This window comes from Felis catus, chromosome C2, assembly GCF_018350175.1.
Source record: "Felis catus isolate Fca126 chromosome C2, F.catus_Fca126_mat1.0, whole genome shotgun sequence".
In the NCBI taxonomy this organism is placed as follows: Eukaryota; Metazoa; Chordata; class Mammalia; order Carnivora; family Felidae; genus Felis; species Felis catus.
In genome coordinates this window covers 90,432,996-90,452,822 of record NC_058376.1, presented here as the reverse complement: position 1 = coordinate 90,452,822, position 19,827 = coordinate 90,432,996, and the positions used below count along the sequence as shown (strand labels likewise).

The following is a 19,827-nucleotide window of genomic DNA, read 5'->3' as shown; positions in this document are numbered from 1 at the left end:
TCCCAATCAAATAAAAGTATGTTTCGATACCAGGCAGATTAAAATAAGTGCCTATGTAATCTACTCCATTAGTTGCTCAATATCTACAATACCCTTCTTCTCATATTAGATTTCAAAAAATGATAATGTACTCTACGTAAAGTAACAATAAATCTTATATACACTCACATTGGCCTTGAAGAGAGATGCTCAATAATTCATTTCTGATTAATATACATTTCTTCTCTACATCCATTGTGATTCCCAATTCAATATTCTGAAATGTGTGTGTGTGTGTGTGTGTGTGCGCGTGTGAGGGGGGGTGGAAATTTGTAAAGTTTATCAACAACCTCTTATAGTGGTAAAGGGAAAGAAAAGTAAAATTATCTATATAAAATATGTAAATATGCATTTTCATAAGAAAGAAAATATGGTAAATGCGATAGTTTCATTTTTACAGAATTGGTTATAAATCATAATTAGTTGTTGTAATTCTTTTACATGACTAATTTCATATTCACATTTTCTGAGCCAAAACCTAACCTTTTTTTTTTTTTTGTCTATTTGCCCCCAAAGCATGTGAAACTCAAAATGGTATTCAACAATTAATGTTATGTACACTGTGAAAGCATTTTTCTTTTGGGTACTTTGTGTGTTATCCACTGCTACATAAGAAAATAAAAATACTGTTGAATTTAGCAACTTAAAACAATAATATTCATTATCTCCTATCTTTGGGTGTACCATAGCTGAGTCCTCTGACTCAGAATGTCTTGTAAGGATGCAAAGTATTGTCTGAGTTGTGGTCTTATCTGAAGTCTCTAGTGAAGGAAGATCCACTTTTAAACTAATGTATGTGGTTATTGGCAGAACTCAGTTCCTTATGGCCTGCTGGACTGAGGGCCTCAGTTCCTTGCCATGCAATGCTCTCCATAGAGCAGCTTACAACATGGCAGCCACCTTCCATCAGAAGCAAGGGAGGGAGTAATGGAGGAAAGCAAAACTGAAGCCAGAATCTTTTTTTTAATGTTTATTTTTGAGATAGAGAGTGAGAGAGAGAGAGAGAGAGTGAGGGTCAGAGAGAGAGGGAGACAGAAAATTCCAAGCAGGCTCCACACTGCCAGTGTAGAGCTTGACACTGGGCTCAAATTCATGAGCCGTGAGATCATTACCTGAGCCAAAATCAAGAGTTGGAAGCTTAACCAACTGAGCCACCCAAGTGCCCCTAAGCCAGAATCTTTTTTAATTTAAGGTAGAATATGACATTCCACCAGTTTTGTTGTATTCTATTTATTACAAGCAAGGCATTAAATCTAGCACACACTCAAGGGGAAGGGATCACTCAAGGACGTTGAATATCAGGAGGCATGGATCATTGGGAACCCTCTTAGTAGCTGAATTCTACTGGTACATAGACCCACAATCAGCAGAAAGCAAGTCTTGGGTATGGAAAGCAAGATTTCCTCAAGTAGGCCATTAGTTACAATCAGGATAGACAACACTCCTATTTCTGTCTCTGGTTCCTAGACATAGGTTTTGTTTTTTGTTTGTTTGTTTTGTTTTGTTTTGTTGTTTTTCTTTGGAGAAACAATAGGTATTATTTCCTGGTTAAGAGCATGTGCTTTATTCATCATGACAACAATTTAAACAAGTGTCTCAAAGCTGGTGACAGAACTGCAATAAGCTATTCTGTCATTTTGTAAGTCCAACTATTTCTAGAAAATATGATATAAAAGAAGACCATGTCTTCCATGAGCTCAAAACAATACTTTATTTATTTCATGGTTAAAATTAATTCCTCAGAAGAAATATTTTGTGATATACTGGATGATGGATAAAGGCATTCAATCAGTCCACATATTGTGGAGCTGGCAGAAGCCTGATGGGCAGGGAAGGTAAATCTAAATCCAGTGTCTATTTCAGTAAAGAAAAAATGTTTTACTGCTCCTAGACTCCAGGAGATTTAAATTATCACACAATATCACAGGGCTGGTCCCCATGGGACATGGCGCTGCCCTGGAGAATCAGAGTTGTTTCCTGTTGCTGTCGACTGAGCAATCATTGATGGTGACCATGCCATCTTTGAACCTGTTACCCATGGCATCTCGGGCCATTTGTTCATGAGCCTATTGAGTGAGCATAGGCACTAAGGTAAAGACTGGGGAAGAAAGTCTGTTTACATCCACAACACATTTATCATACTCCTCTGATTATGAACAACCTCTCCTGAAGTTCAGGAATTTTGAAAAATAGAATATTTACATGGGTCTCAAATATTCTTATACTCTGAGCCTGTTCTAAAAGTTAAAACCATATATCTTATCTGCAAAGGTTTTTGTAAACAATTCATCTAAATTGCTCTAAATGCCTTGACTTTGGGTAAACCATCAGCCAGCGACTTGGGAATTGTTAAGGATCTTTAACCAAGGCCACACCTCCTTCTAGGGAAAGCGGGCAAAATATGTATATGTTTTTTAAAGAAACATCACTGTGAGGATTACCTTATTCCTTCTGTTTCAGAATCACACCAAAGTGTTGTGGCACTATTCCTGGGAAGATGTGTATTCATGCAATGAAGAAAGAAACAAAAAATTGAGCATACATTCAAAGCTAGAACCTCAAAAATGAAAACATTGCAATACCACCAAATGTTTTTCTTACAGTGAAAAAAGGCAGGCATTTGCAGTCATGCTTTCTGAGTTCCCTGTCCTCTGCTAGGATGGCTTTCCAGACCCAGGGGCCACAGCCATGGCAGCGCAAAGGAGCCAAGCCCAGTGGGGGGTGCCAGCTGGGCACCGTGGGCAAGAGGCTACAGCAGGATCTGATGACCCTCAGGATGTCTGGCAATTTTGCCTTCCTGAATCAGACAGACTTTTCAAATAGGTGGGGGCCATCCATGGAGCATTTGGCACAGTGTATGAAGGAAGACCCGAAGTATAAGCTCTCCTGGAAGTTCCCCACTGGCTATGCTTACAAGCTTTGCTATGCCTTCACCATCTTGCCTCAGTTAGTATTTAACATTCTCAGCTGCCAACACCCTGCTACCACCCCACCATGGACACCCAGGGGAACATCTGCCTGGACATCCTGAAGAAATAGTGGTCTCCCATATCCATCAGAACCATCCCACTGTCCCCCCCAGAGCCGGCTAGGAGAACCCAACGTTGTAACATTGATAGCCCTTAGGACCAATACATGCTGCTGAGCTCTGAAAAAAAAAAAAAAAAAGTCTACAGCCTTTAAGAAGTAGCTGCAGGAAACCTACTCAAAGCAGGGCCCCAGCCAAGAACCCTGCCTGATTGTCTAGTCACTCTACTTTTTTGTCTTTGTTTTTTCCTTAGAGGGTCTGTCCTTTCCTTCATTCCTGTTGAGGACTCTGTATCTTAGGCTGTGGTGTCATTTTTGTTTTGTTTCTGTTTTTGGTTTTAGTTTTTTTTTTTTAAGTTTATTTTTTTTATTTCGAGGGAAGGGGAGTGACAGAGAGAGAGAGTATCCTAAGCAGGCTCCATTCTGTCAGTGCAGAGCCCAGCAGGTGACATCATGACCTGAGCTGAAATCAAGAGTCAGATGCTTAACCAACTGAGCCACCCAGGAGCCCCTGTTTCTGTTTTTTTAAATTAAGTCTCTTGTTAAGCCCTTGTGTTGAATATATTAAATGAACACATTGTTTTTATTAATAAAGTAAAAAGAATAAATAATGAAAGGATGCAAAATGTAGAAATTGGTCCTTCTGTTTTGAGGGGAGAGCTTGATAGTCTCTGCATTCCTTCTATCACTTTGCTGTTTTGGCAGATCCCCATGTTTCCATAAAATTTAACTTCCATTACTTAATAATTGATGTGTCTCTTTTCCTAAATATCATAAATACTTCCAAGATTGCTCTGTCAAATTGGAAATGTACCATTGGCATATTTGTCTTTCCTTATATGCATCATAGTAAAATAAAAGCATGTTACTCTGCAAAAAAAAAAAATAACTTCCTCATATGCCAGGTCATACCCATTCAGGATATTTCCATGACCTGCTTTACTATTCCTATCAGAATGATGGCATTAATTCTTTTTTTTTAATTTTTTTAATGTTTATTTATTTTGAGAGAGAGAGAGAGAGAGAGAGAGAGAGAGAGAGAGCACAAGCCAGGGAAGGGCAGAGAGAGAGGGAGACACAGAATCTGAAGCAGGCTCCAGGCTCTGAGCTGTCAGCACAGAGCCCAACATAGGGCTCGAACTCACAGACCGCTAGATCATGACCTGAGCTGAAGTCGGATGCTCAACCAACTGAGCCCCTCAGCGCCCCTGATAGCATTAATTCTAAGAACCAGTATATTCTACTGTGAAATTATTAGATGGTTACATTTTCTCCAGAGCTGAGGATGTTAAATACTAACTGAGGCAAGATGGTAAAGGTATAGCAAAGCTCTTTCCAGGCAAAGGCATGCACAATGTTTCTGGTAGTTTTTACTTCATGGAATAGGGAAAAACCAATTTCAAATCAAAAGCTGGATAATATTTATCTAGAGTTGTATTCATTAGGAAACAACCTCTGGAAGAGCAGCTATAATCAGATTAATTTCTGATAAGGAACTAACATCTAGTGTTAAGCATGACACAACTTGAATTTTGTACTTAGTTCAAAGTCTGAGTAAAGTGGAACTGTGATAGGATTCACTATTTTATATCTTCAAGTCACGAATGATAATGTGAAAATTCTCTTGATTTACCTTTTTTTTTTTTTGTAAAAAGGGTGACTCTACTTCACATTTTCTGTCAAATACTCCCACCTCATCTTTTCTTCCAAAATAAAACTTTTTATTATCTTACAGCTCAGGGTATCAAAGTGGGGTCTCCTAAATTCCCTAAAGATATCTCCTAAATACTTTTATTTTGCCTATCTACTCTGAAGAAATATTGAAGAAGTGTTCATAATTCACCTGAGCCCCAAAATTGCAATAACTTCTTAACGTTTAAGAGTCCTTACTCTGCTGTGAGATCACAGTGGAATTCTATATCCCTAGGAAAATTCCGTTAGTTCACAGCTAGAGATCAATATTTTTCAAAAGATTTGGATATTTCCTATTTCCAAGTACAGAAGATTACTTATTTCCAAGTAATCCTTTCCCCTTGTAAAGGATTACTGATCTCTAAGGAAGGATAGGAGGAATGTTCAGTTCAACGAGCATATATTTGATATTTCAGAATGTTTCCCAAAGGATCTCACTTCCTCATAGTATAAGATACTGCGGGTTTGAGAATCCAGGTATTGGGATGAATGGCTACAAGTGATCTTATATCGTGATTCAAGTCAGGCTTTTATTATTGTTGTTGTTGTTGTTAATATTATTATTTAACTTCTAGCTGTTCACCAAAATAGACTTCGTCTTCTTCCTTGGTCCACAGCAAGGTTACAGTTCCAGTTTCCCCTGCAACTGCACGCGGCCACATAACTGAATTTTAGTCAATTGAATATTACCTTAATATTTAATAATATTATTAGGCAAGTGATGCTTGGCACTTTTAAGCCTGGTCCAATAAAAACTTCTCACATGGACTCCTCCATATTCTTTTCCTTCCAGAGTAACTCAGGGTCCCCATGGGAGCATATTTTTTTGGAAGTTGGCAGATGTGTCATGAGCTTGAACCACTGGATGGCTTTGTGACACCTGTATCCTCTCCCTTCAACCTCCAGCCTGGAACCATGTTGGATTGTTATTTAGGCAAGAAATATATTTTCAGGGTGTTGAGCCACTGTATATTTGGGTGTGTGTTTGGGGTGTGTGTGTGTATTTCATACATATTTTCACAGTCCGACCTACCGTATGTAATATAGGCTTTAGTGGACTGTCCATGTATTGTGAATCTATGAAACTCCATGCCCCAATTAGTTGCCACCAAGGGTCTCAGACGATGCTAGTTATCACAATTACTTTCTTCATCCCATGGCGATCATGACCACTATGCCTCTGATCTCTATCAGGAATCTCATTTCAATTGCATCTCCTCTCACTACTGTATAGTGCTTATAAACAAAACAAAACAAAACAAAACAAAACAAAACAAAACAAAACAAAACAAAACAAAACAAAACAAAAACAGCTATTAAAGCATCTTTCAAAGATTTTGACATGTGTTTCATTGTCTTTTCTGGCCCTTTCTGGGGAACATAATAAAAGAAAATAGTAGGTAATAATTCATAGATGTTCTTTAGCATTTCTAACTACTAAATCTTTGAATTCCATTATTTTTTAAAAATATCTTATTTCAGCTTCACATTTAGTGTGCATTGTCATTGAGTCCAGGTTTTGGTCATAAAACTGTATAATTAAAATATTTCCAGCTGTTAGATATAGCATAATCATTTCCAAATGTTGTATGTCATATCCTATCTATAAGTTAAGTGTATAAAAAAATCTGGGTGCACCTAGATGGCTCAATTGGAGGAACATGTGTGACTCCTGATCTCTGGGTCATGAGTTCAAGCTCCACATTGGGTGTAGAAATAACTAAAACAATAAATATATAAACTTTAATTTTTTTCTAAAAATCTGGAGATAACAGGGCGCCTGGGTGGCTCAGTCAGTTGAGTGTCCGACTTCAGCTCAGGTCACGATCTCACGGCTCATGGGTAAGAGCCCCGTGTCGGGCTCTGTGCTGATAGCTCAGAGCCTGGAGCCTCCTTCAGATTCTGTGATTCTCTCTCACCCTGCCCCTCTCCCGCTTGCGCTCTGTCTCTCTCCCTCTCAAAAACAAATAAACATTAAAATTTAAAAAAAAATTTTTTTAACATTTATTTATTTTTGAGAGAGAGAGAGAGAGAGCGAGAGCGAGCATGGACAGGGGAGGGTCAGAGAGAGAGGGAGACACAGAATCCGAAGCAGGCTCCAGGCTCTGAGCGGTCAGCATAGAGCCCAGCAGGGCTCGAACCCACCGACCACGAGATCATGACCTGAGCCTAAGTCGGATGCTTACCTGACTGAGCCACCCAGGCGCCCCTAAAATTTTTTTGAAAAAAAAATCTGGAGATACAAAATGTAAGAGGTAGGGAATGAAGACAATTGACCATAGTTTTTTTAAAGGTGTAATTTCTTTAGGTTAGAAAGTTGCAGCACTTAAAAGCAAAGAAAGACATTAGCAAAGGAGGGAAGAAAGATGGCTTCAAGACAGCTTCAAATAGCAAGTGAAGCTCTGTGGGATTTGGGGCTCAGTATGTACAGTGTCCTCTGAATCTTTCCATATGGGCCGACACCAGTTCTTGGACTCATGCTTATTCTAATCAAAGCTTTAACTTTCCTCTCAGAGATCTGGTGATTAACTGAATTCAACAGGTGTTATAATTTGGCAGACTGTGGGTTCAAATTTTGCCTTGATTCTTGGCTCCTGCAGGTACACAACTATAGCTATAATATGATTATAGAAAATTTGGGGATTTCAGGATATGCATTGAGAATTTAAGGTTTTGAGCTTTCCATTCTCTGTCTCTGTCTCTATCTCTCTCTCTCTTTTTAAGCTGTCTGTTATCCTTTTAAAAAATAGCCAAACTGACTTAATTATTCTGGAATTTCTCTTTTCTTTGTTAACTGTTCTAAAGCAGAGGGAACTTGGTTTTATAGAAGCCTTGCTTCTGAAGGACATTTTATTCCTCAATAACACAGCTGATAATTTAATTAGAAATTTCATTCTTGAAAGTTATAGTCTGCAGAAAACCAATATGATTTTGTTTAGCTTGAGGACCAAATAGGTGAGAGAACTAATTCTAGATTCTTTGAGCATCCATTGCCTGTCCTATACTGAATAGTACCTGTTGTAACATCTCTGGTTAACCTACGTGAAGAGTAAATTCACATAGGAACTATGGAGTGGTAAAAATATCAATGGGACGCCTAGAGAACCAGTTTTCTGAATAGATGGGAGAGAGTAGCTCAGATTATTTCTTAGGCATGTTTCCTTAGAGCACCACCTGCCTCTGGCATCACTACCATTGGACATTCCTGAGTTTCGTTGCACTCAGTTCAGGCACTGCACCATAGTCCTCTGCCCTTCAGTGCAGATGCTTTAAGTAATCTGATTGCTCCTTGCATGGAGCATTACTTCCAGGTGATAAGACCCTTGGATGAGGAGGAGCTCAAAATGACATGTAGCTGCTATGGTAATGGCATCATGGAAGACCAATGGGGTTCTACATATTTTAATTCTTTTCTTATCATTTTATTTAAGTGATGCAAAACACTCTGATTGTAAATGAAAATTCCAGTCAAATCAGTCCAACTGTGATTGTCAAGAACCAAACAACTGTATAGAACTGTCACCTTACCAACTTTCTAGCCTCTTCCTCATGGGCAAGTGGCTATTTAGCTAATACAACCAGGTATCAGTCATGGTTACCATTTGCATGGACATTTTAAGGTCATACACATACATTGTCTCCCCTGCCTCTTTTCTTTGGGGGTTCACAGTTTCTTGGGTGTGGTCATCAATACTTCAGGGATTACCTAATGTGATATAATTTCAAAATCTAATTTAAGGATTAGGAAAAAGGTTCCACTTAGACCTCCTATTAATCCTATCTCCTATTGGAAGGTATCAAGCACTTTGTTTCTGAGTAAAACGGTAACATTGCCCTGTTTTTTCTGTTTTGGGGGGAACTCTCTGGGAATGAAGAGTGATGGTCCAAATAGATTTTGCATATTCCCGGGCCCTCTAACAAAATAAACATTCTCAAAACATCATTCACAGTACCAAAAAACGTCTTCGCTAAATTAACCAATGACTTTTATCTGGAATTCTGGTATAATGCAGAGAGAGCCTCAGACTACTTTGATTAGTTATTCTTTTGATCCCTTTATTGTCCATTAGTATTTGAAAGAACTAAGTCGGTATGTTTTTTCTTCAAACAAAATGATATTTTCAACAAGAACTCCTGGGAATGCACATGGGCATTACAGTTTGAGAAGCTGCCCCAGGCCTTGCATTTACTGAGAACTGCTCCCCTCACATAATCTCAGTGCAAGCAACCTTGCTGTCCAACCAGTACCTCCTTCTTCCCAGCTCACTCCCCTTACTGTGCTGATTCCAACAGTCCTTTCACCCATCATTCCACTGATTCTACCACTTTTACAGGATCTCTCCCCTACCACTGCCCCCACCATCCCCCATCCCAATTTTCTTACTCCCTTCTTATCTGGCTTGGATTCAATAGCTGGCCATTGTCATTATTATTTCTTTGCATATACCCTCTCCTTCATTTCCTTTTCTCTCTCCATGGAGTTATCTAACAAAAATAACCCTGGTTGAATCCAATTCCCTGCCTTCCTGGGCCTGCACCTTCCCAGCAAAATGTGGCCATTGAAAACCACAGAATAACCTTGCTGATTGATGCTTCTTTACACCTTCTCCTCTTCCCTCAAGTTTCCAACACCTCCTCCTTGTCCACACTTCAAGCTGATGACCTTGCTTCCTGTTTCCCTGAGAAAATAGAAGCTCTCAGAAGGACAAGTCCACACGTTGTGGCACTTTGTCCATCCAGCTCCCTGCCTCTGTGCCCACACTCTGCTTCTGTTACTCTTAGTGAACACCTACCTTGCTGGTATCCAAGGCCAAACCTTTTCTGCTTGCTCACTCAAGGACAGCTTTCCAGAAATTGCCCCCTGCCCCACATACTTGCATTATCAAATTTTCCCTTACTACTAAATCATTCTCTTCAGCTTGCAAATAGGCTTCCATTCTAGAAATAAAACAAAATGAAATAAAACAAAAAACTCTGGGCACCTGGGTGGCTCAGTCAGTTAAGCTTCTGACTCTTGGTTTTGGCCCAGGACATGATCTCACAGTTCATGAGTTTGAGCCCCACATCTGGCTCTGTGCTGGCAGTGTGGAGCCTGCTTGGGATTTTTTCTCTCTTCCTCTGCCCCTCTCCCTCTCTCGTGCACTTTCTCTCAAAATAAATAAAATAAAACTGAAAAAAATGATATTTTGAGATAACTATAGACTCACATACAGTTGTAAGAAATAATACAGAGAGATCTCAGTTACCCTTTACTCAGTTACCCCCAATAGTAACATTTTAAATTATAGATTAACATCACAACCAATATATTGACATTAAAGTGTCAAGATGAACAACTTTCCATCACCACAAAGATCTCTCATGTTGCCATTTATAGTCTCTCTGTCTCTCAGTCTTAAGCTTTGTCAACCAAAAACTTGTCTTTCATTTCTATAATTTTGCCGTTTCTAGAGTGTTACAGAAATTGAACCAAACATATTTAACCTACAGGAATTAATTCTTTTTTTACTTAGTGTACTTATGTGGAGATTTGTCCAAGTTGTTATGTATCCCAATAATTTGTTACATTTTATTGCTGAGCAGTATTCCGTTGTATGAATGTACTACAATCTGTTTAACCATTCACCAGTTGAAGTAATTTGGGGTTGATACAAATAAAGTTACTGTAAACATTCATGTACAGATTTTCGTGCAAATGTAGGTTTTCATCTCTGCAGTAAATGCACAGAAATGAATTTGCTGGGTTGTATGGTCATTGAATGTTTAGTTTATTGAGAAACTGCCAAATTGTTTTCCAAAGTGGAAGTAGCATTTTACATGCCTACTAGCAATGTATAAATAATCTAGGTTCTCTGTATCCTTGTTTTGGGTTTATTTTGCCTTTTTCTTGTTTTTTTTGAAGTGAATGCTTTTATCATTGATAGGAGACCTCTTTTTCTTGTCTCCTGTATGTATACATTTAGTGCTATAAATTTCCCTGTAACACTGCTTTAGCTGAATTCTGCAAATACATAGATGTTCTGTTTCATTTTCACTAGGTTCAGTTCATTCATTTAACTATATGTTGTTTAGTTTCCAAGTGCTTATAAATATTCCTGTTATCCTTCTATTACTGATTTCTGATTTAATTCCAGTAAGGTCAGAGACACAGTCTATATGATTTCACTTCTTTTAAACTTGCTGAGGTTTGTTTTATGGATATAGAGTTTCTTGGTTTAAGTTTCAAGGCCACTTGAGGAGAATGTGTATTCTGCTATTGGATGGAGTATTCTGAAAATATTGGTTAGTGGTTAGATCCTATTTGTTTTGTTTTTAAAGAGAGTAAGGAAGGGACAAGTAGAGAGAGAGAGAGAGAGATGAATCTTAAGCAAGTTCCTCCACGCCTAGCACAGAGCCTGACAGTGGGGCTTGAGCTCATGATTCTGGGATCATGAGTTGAGTGGAAATCAAGAGTCAGACACTCAACTAACTGAACCACCCAAGTGCCCTCAGATCCTGTTGATTATGTTGTTGAGCTTGCCTAGATCCTTATGGTTTTTTGTTTGTTACTTTGATTTATTATTTTTTTTTGACTATATTTTTTTTTATTTTTATATGAAATTTATTGACAAATTAGTTTCCATACAACACCCAGTGCTCATCCCAAAAGGTGCCCTCCTCAATACCCATCACCCACCCTCTCCTCCCTCCCACCCCCCATCAACCCTCAGTTTGTTCTCAGTTTTTAAGAGTCTCTTATGCTTTGGCTCTCTCCCACTCTAACCTGTTTTTTTTTTTTTTCCTTCCCCTCCCCCATGGGTTCCTGTTAATTTCTCAGGGTCCACATAACAGTGAAACCATATGGTATCTGTCTTTCTCTGTATGGCTTATTTCACTTAGCATCACACTCTCCAGTTCCATCCACGTTGCTACAAAAGGCCATATTTCATTTTTTCTCATTGCCACGTAATATTCCATTGTGTATATAAACCACAATTTCTTTATCCATTCATCAGTTGATGGACATTTAGGCTCTTTCCATAATTTGGCTATTATTGAGAGTGCTGCTATGAACATTGGGGTACAAGTGCCCCTATGCATCAGTACTCCTGTATCCCTTGGATAAATTCCTAGCAGTGCTATTGCTGGGTCATAGGGTAGGTCTATTTTTAATTTTCTGAGGAACCTCCACACTGCTTTCCAGAGCGGCTGCACCAATTTGCATTCCCACCAACAGTGCAAGAGGGTTCCCGTTTCTCCACATCCTCTCCAGCATCTAGAGTCTCCTGATTTGTTCATTTTGGCCACTCTGACTGGCGTGAGGTGATACCTGAGTGTGGTTTTGATTTGTATTTCCCTGATAAGGAGCGACGCTGAACATCTTTTCATGTGCCTGTTGGCCATCCGGATGTCTTCTTTAGAGAAGTGTCTATTCATGTTTTCTGCCCATTTCTTCACTGGGTTATTTGTTTTTCGGGTGTGGAGTTTGGTGAGCTCTTTATAGATTTTGGATACTAGCCCTTTGTCCGATAGGTCATTTGCGAATATCTTTTCCCATTCCGTTGGTTGCCTTTTAGTTTTGTTGGTTGTTTCCTTTGCTGTGCAGAAGCTTTTTATCTTCATAAGGTCCCAGTAATTCACTTTTGCTTTTAATTCCCTTGCCTTTGGGGATGTGTCGAGTAAGAGATTGCTACGGCTGAGGTCAGAGAGGTCTTTTCCTGCTTTCTCCTCTAAGGTTTTGATGGTTTCCTGTCTCACATTTAGGTCCTTTATCCATTTGGAGTTTATTTTTGTGAATGGTGTGAGAAAGTGGTCTAGTTTCAACCTTCTGCATGTAGCTGTCCAGTTTTCCCAGCACCATTTGTTAAAGAGGCTGTCTTTTTTCCATTGGATGTTCTTTCCTGCTTTGTCAAAGATGAATTGGCCATACGTTTGTGGGTCTAGTTCTGGGGTTTCTATTCTATTCCATTGGTCTATGTGTCTGTTTCTGTGCCAATACCATGCTGTCTTGATGATGACAGCTTTGTAGTAGAGGCTAAAGTCTGGGATTGTGATGCCTCCTGCTTTGGTCTTCTTCTTCAAAATTCCTTTGGCTATTCGGGGCCTTTTGTGGTTCCATATGAATTTTAGGATTGCTTGTTCTAGTTTCGAGAAGAATGCTGGTGCAATTTTGATTGGGATTGCATTGAATGTGTAGATAGCTTTGGGTAGTATTGACATTTTGACAATATTTATTTTTCCAATCCATGAGCAGGGAATGTCTTTCCATTTCTTTAAATCTTCTTCAATTTCCTTCATAAGCTTTCTATAGTTTTCAGCATACAGATCCTTTACATCTTTGGTTAGATTTATTCCTAGGTATTTTATGCTTCTTGGTGCAATTGTGAATGGGATCAGTTTCTTTATTTGTCTTTCTGTTGCTTCATTGTTAGTGTATAAGAATGCAACTGATTTCTGTACATTGATTTTGTATCCTGCCACTTTGCTGAATTCATGTATCAGTTCTAGTAGACTTTTGGTGGAGTCTATCGGATTTTCCATGTATAATATCATGTCATCTGCAAAAAGTGAAAGCTTGACTTCGTCTTTGCCAATTTTGACGCCTTTGATTTCCTTTTGTTGTCTGATTGCTGATGCTAGAACTTCCAGCACTATGTTAAACAGCAGCGGTGAGAGTGGGCATCCTTGTCGTGTTCCTGATCTCAGGGAAAAAGCTCTCAGTTTTTCCCCGTTGAGGATGATGTTAGCTGTGGGCTTTTCATAAATGGCTTTTATGATCTTTAAGTATGTTCCTTCTATCCCGACTTTCTCAAGGGTTTTTATTAAGAAAGGGTGCTGGATTTTGTCAAAGGCCTTTTCTGCATCGATTGACAGGATCATATGGTTCTTCTCTTTTTTTTTGTTAATGTGATGTATCACATTGATTGATTTGCGAATGTTGAACCAGCCCTGCATCCCAGGAATGAATCCCACTTGATCATGGTGAATAATTCTTTTTATATGCCGTTGAATTCGATTTGCTAGTATCTTATTGAGAATTTTTGCATCCATATTCATCAGGGATATTGGCCTGTAGTTCTCTTTTTTTACTGGGTCTCTGTCTGGTTTAGGAATCAAAGTAATACTGGCTTCATAGAATGAGTCTGGAAGTTTTCCTTCCCTTTCTATTTCTTGGAATAGCTTGAGAAGGATAGGTATTATCTCTGCTTTAAACGTCTGGTAGAACTCCCCTGGGAAGCCATCTGGTCCTGGACTCTTATTTGTTGGGAGATTTTTGATAACCGATTCAATTTCTTCGCTGGTTATGGGTCTGTTCAAGCTTTCTATTTCCTCCTGATTGAGTTTTGGAAGAGTGTGGGTGTTCAGGAATTTGTCCATTTCTTCCAGGTTGTCCAATTTGTTGGCATATAATTTTTCATAGTATTCCCTGATAATTGTTTGTATCTCTGAGGGATTGGTTGTAATAATTCCATTTTCATTCATGATTTTATCTATTTGGGTCATTTCCCTTTTCTTTTTGAGAAGCCTGGCTAGAGGCTTGTCAATTTTGTTTATTTTTTCAAAAAACCAACTCTTGGTTTCGTTGATCTGCTCTACAGTTTTTTTAGATTCTATATTGTTTATTTCTGCTCTGATCTTTATTATTTCTCTTCTTCTGCTGGGTTTAGGCTGCCTTTGCTGTTCTGCTTCTAGTTCCTTTAGGTGTGCTGTTAGATTTTGTATTTGGGATTTTTCTTGTTTCTTGAGATAGGCCTGGATTGCAATGTATTTTCCTCTCAGGACTGCCTTCGCTGCGTCCCAAAGCGTTTGGATTGTTGTATTTTCATTTTCGTTTGTTTCCATATATTTTTTAATTTCTTCTCTAATTGCCTGGTTGACCCACTCATTCGTTAGTAGGGTGTTCTTTAACCTCCATGCCTTTGGAGGTTTTCCAGACTTTTTCCTGTGGTTGATTTCAAGCTTCATAGCATTGTGGTCTGAAAGTATGCATGGTATAATTTCAATTCTTGTAAACTTATGAAGGGCTGTTTTGTGACCCAGTATATGATCTATCTTGGAGAATGTTCCATGTGCACTCGAGAAGAAAGTATACTCTGTTGCTTTGGGATGCAGCGTTCTAAATATATCTGTCAAGTCCATCTGATCCAATGTCTCCTTCAGGGCCCTTGTTTCTTTATTGACCGTGTGTCTAGAGGATCTGTCCATTTCTGTAAGTGGGGTGTTAAAGTCCCCTGCAATTACCACATTCTTATCAATAAGGTTGCTTATGTTTATGAGTAATTGTTTTATATATTTGGGGGCTCCGGTATTCGGCGCATAGACATTTATAATTGTTAGCTCTTCCTGATGGATAGACCCTGTAACTATTATATAATGTCCTTCTTCATCTCTTGTTACAGCCTTTAATTTAAAGTCTAGTTTGTCTGATATAAGTATGGCTACTCCAGCTTTCTTTTGGCTTCCAGTCGCATGATAAATAGTTCTCCATCCCCTCACTCTCAATCTAAAGGTGTCCTCAGGTCTAAAATGAGTCTCTTGTAGACAGCAAATAGATGGGTCTTGTTTTTTTATCCATTCTGATACCCTATGTCTTTTGGTTGGTGCATTTAATCCATTTACATTCAGTGTTATTATAGAAAGATACGGGTTGAGAGTCATTGTGATGTCTGTATGTTTTATGCTTGTAGTGATGTCTCTGGGACTTTGTCTCACAGGGTCCCCCTTAGGATCTCTTGTAGGGCTGGTTTAGTGGTGACAAATTCCTTCAGTTTTTGTTTGTTTGGGAAAACCTTTATCTCTCCTTCTATTCTAAATGACAGACTTGCTGGGTAAAGGATTCTCGGCTGCATATTTTTTCTGTCTAGCACCCTGAAAATCTCGTGCCAATTCTTTCTGGCCTGCCAAGTTTCAAAAGAGAGATCAGTCACGAGTCTTATAGGTCTCCCTTTATATGTGAGGGCACGTTTACCCCTTGCTGCTTTCAGAATTTTCTCTTTATCCTTGTATTTTGCCAGTTTCACTATGATATGTCGTGCAGAAGATCGATTCAAGTTACGTCTGAAGGGAGTTCTCTGTGCCTCTTGGATTTCAATGCCTTTTTCCTTCCCCAGTTCAGGGAAGTTCTCAGCTATTATTTCTTCAAGTACCCCTTCAGCACCTTTCCCTCTCTCTTCCTCCTCTGGGATACCAATTATGCGTATATTATTTCTTTTTAGTGTATCACTTAGTTCTCTAATTTTCCCCTCATACTCCTGGATTTTTTTATCTCTCTTTTTCTCAGCTTCCTCTTTTTCCATAACTTTATCCTCTAGTTCACCTATTCTCTCCTCTGCCTCTTCAAGCCGAGCTGTGGTGGTTTCCATTTTGTTATGCATTTCGTTTAAAGCATTTTTCAGCTCCTCGTGACTGTTCCTTAGTCCCTTGATCTCTGTAGCAAGAGATTCTCTGCTGTCCTGTATACTGTTTTCAAGCCCAGCGATTAATTTTATGACTATTATTCTAAATTCACTTTCTGTTATATTATTTAAATCTTTTTTGATCAGCTCATTAGCTGTTGTTATTTCCTGGAGATTCTTCTGAGGGGAGTTCTTCCGCTTGGTCATTTTGGATAGTCCCTGGCGTGGTGAGGACCTGCAGGGCCCTTCCCCTGTGTTGTTGTGTATAACTGGAGTTGGTGGGCGGGGCCGCAGTCAGACCTGATGTCTGCCCCCAGCCCACCGCTGGGACCACAGTCAGACTGGTGTGTGCCTTCTCTTCCCCTCTCCTAGGGGCGGGATTCACTGTGGGGTGGTGTGGCCCGTCTGGGCTACTTGCACACTGCCAGGCTTGTGATGCTGGGGATCTGGCGTATTAGCTGGGGTGGGTAGGCAAGGTGCATGGGGGCAGGAGGGGCAGGCTTAGATCGCTTCTCCTTAGGTGATCCTCTTCAGGAGGGGCCCTGTGGCAGCGGGAGGGAGTCAGATCCGCTGCCGGAGGTTTGGCTCCGCAGAAGCACAGAGTTGGGTGTTTGCGCAGAGCGAGCAAGTTCTCTGGCAGGAACTGGTTCTCTTTGGGATTTTGGCTGGGGGATGGGCGGGGGAGATGGCGCTGGCGAGCGCCTTTGTTCCCCACCAAGCTGAGCTCTGTCGTCAGGGGGCTCAGCAGCTCTCCCTCCCTTTGTCCTCCAGCCTTCCCGCTTTCCGAGCAGAGCTATTAACTTATGACCTCCCAGACGCTAAGTCGCGCTTGTTGTGGGAACACAGTCCGTCAGGCCCCTCCGCTTTTGCCAGCCAGACTCAGGGGCTCTGCTTGGCCGGCGAGCCGCCCCTCCGCCCCGGCTCCCTCCCGCCAGTCCGTGGAGCGCGCACCGCCTCGCCGCCCTTCCTACCCTCTTCCGTGGGCCTCTCGTCTGCGTTTGGCTCCGGCGACTCCGTTCTGCTAATCCTCTGGCGGTTTTCTGGGTTATTTAGGCAGGTGTAGGTGGAATCTAAGTGATCAGCAGGACGCGCGGTGAGCCCAGCGTCCTCCTAAGCCGCCATCTTGCCGCTTCTCTCCTGATTTATTATTTTTTAATTTATTTTTGCTTTTCTGTCTAGTTGTTCTACCACTGTTGAGAGAAGCCCTGAACAAGAATTGCGGATTTGTCTATTTCTCCTTTCAAGTCTATTGTGTTTTGCTTCACATGATTTGCAGCTGCGTTGTTTAGTGAAACACATTTAGGATTGCTACATTTGTTTGGTGAATTAACCCTTTTATTATTGCATAATGTAGTTTACTGTCTCATAATTTTCCCTGATGTCTACTTTATCTGATACTAACATAACCACTCTTTATTTTTTTGATTTATGTTTGCATGGTATATCTTTTTTCATCCTTTTAATTTCAACCTGTCTCTATCATTATACTTGAAGTGAGTATCTAATAGATTGCATAGAGTTCGGTTATGCTTTTTAATCTACTTTGTCAATCTCTGTTTTTTATTTGGTGTATACAGACTGTTTATATTTATTTATTTATTTTTAATTTTTTTTAACTTTTATTTATTTTTGGGACAGAGAGAGACAGAGCATGAACGGGGGAGGGGCAGAGAGAGAGGGAGACACAGAATCAGAAGCAGGCTCCAGACGCTGAGCCATCAGCCCAGAGCCCGACGCAGGGCTCGAACTCACGAACTGCGAGATCGTGACCTGAGCCTAAGTCGGACGCTCAACCGACTGAGCCACCCAGGTGCCCCCAGACTGTTTATATTTAATGTAGTTATTAATATGTTAGAGGTTAGGCCTGACATTTTATTTTCTATGTTCTGTTTGGTCTCTGTTTTTTTTTTCTTCTTTGTAGTTTCCTAGGATTGTCTGAAAATTTTGATAACTTAGTATTAATTTATTAGCCATAAATCCACAGCATTTTTGAGTTTATCTTTTAGTATAAATTTTTGTGTTGCTCTCTTAAGTGCATTATATATACAAAACTCATGTCCTATTCTCCATTTTTAACACAATTATTTTAAATTAATTTAGAACTATTTTTAGACTGTATTATAGTTTTGCTTTGTCAATCAAACATAATTTAGGAACTCAAGACAACTAAGAAAATGCATTTACTCATATGCTTATTCCTCACATTGTTCTTTCTATCTTCTGATTTCCAACATTCCTTCTTTTTTTCTTATGTTTTAAGTTTAGTAAGCTCTCTTTAGCACTTTTTTTAGAATTGGTCTAGTGACAAATTATCTGAGTTTTCCTTCAAGTGAGACCGACCTAATTTTCTTTTTATTCTTGAAGTATACTTTCATTGGATATCGGATTCCGGGTTTCAGGTTATTTTCTTTCAGCACTTGAAAAATGTTTGTGTTTTCTTTTTGATCTGCATGATATCTGATAAGAAACTGGCTGCCATTCAAATTATTTTCTGCCCATAGATAGGTGTCATTTCTCTCTTTCTGCTTTCAAACTTTATTTCCTTCCTTTTTCTTTCCTTCCTTCCTTCCTTCCTTCCTTCCTTCCTTCCTTCCTTCCTTTTCTTCCTCTCCTCCTCCTTCTCCTCCTCCTCTGTTGCTTCCTCCTCCTTTTCCTCCTCTTTCCTTTTCTTTTTGTCTTTAGTTTTCAGAAATTTGGCTATGATGAACCTTGGCTTAGACTTCCTTGGATGTATACAGTTTGGGGTTGACTCAGCTTCCTTGTATCTGCAGGTTTATGTTTTGGTCATCTTTGAAAGGTTTTTAGCCATTATTTCTTCAAGTACATTTTCAGCTCTGTCTTCTCTCCTTCCAGGATTCTCATGGCATAATGTCAATTTTTTACTTCTAGTCTCACAAGTCTTCAAGGATCTTTTATTTTCAGTTTTAATTATTTTTGTTGTTTTTTCAGATTGGGTAATTTTTATTCTATCTCTAAATTTATTATTTCTTTCCTCTGCCACTTTCATTCTGTTGTTGAACCCATCTGTTGAATTTTAATTTTGGTTTTTATATTTTACAGTTCTAAATTTTCCACTTGGTTCTTCATATCCTCTATTTATTGGCTGAGACTATCTGGTTTTTGGCTGAGATTTTCTATATTCTCATTTGTGTGTACCGTGTTCATGACTGTTCATGGAAGCATTTTTTTTCAATGGCTGATTTAAGAGCTTTATAATCTAACATTTTTGTCACCATGTTGTTAATGTCTATTGATTATCTTTTTGATTCAGTTGAAGGTTTTCCTAATTCTTGGTATGAGGAATAACATTTTGTTAAAATCTGGATTTTTTTTGTTATGAGACTGAATCCTACTTAATTAAACTTACTGTTTTAACTGGCTTTCGTTCACACTGTTCTGACAGGACAACTGGGTAGACCCTTATTATTGTTAATGGAGGTAGAAGTCCACATTCTCCACTGGGCCTCCATTTACCCTTGATTGGGGAGGGTCCTCATTATAGCTGAGCAGGAGTGAGAGTTCTGCCTCCCTACATCTAAGTGTCTATGGAGACTTCCCTGACTGGGAGTGATAGGATTGCCTTTTTACTGCTCCCTGTGTGGCCTCCACTGGTGCTTCTGTGGGGTATGTATAGGGTGGCTTTATTACCAATTGGCAGTAATGAAAGTTTTGATTTGCTAGGCTTCTTCTGACA

At 39.5% G+C, this 19,827-nt stretch overlaps 1 pseudogene; it reads left to right on the top strand.

Moving 5' to 3' along the window:
• Positions 1 to 2,229: 2,229 nt before the first annotated feature.
• Positions 2,230 to 3,286, top strand: LOC109491651 (annotated as a pseudogene).
• Positions 3,287 to 19,827: the final 16,541 nt, after the last annotated feature.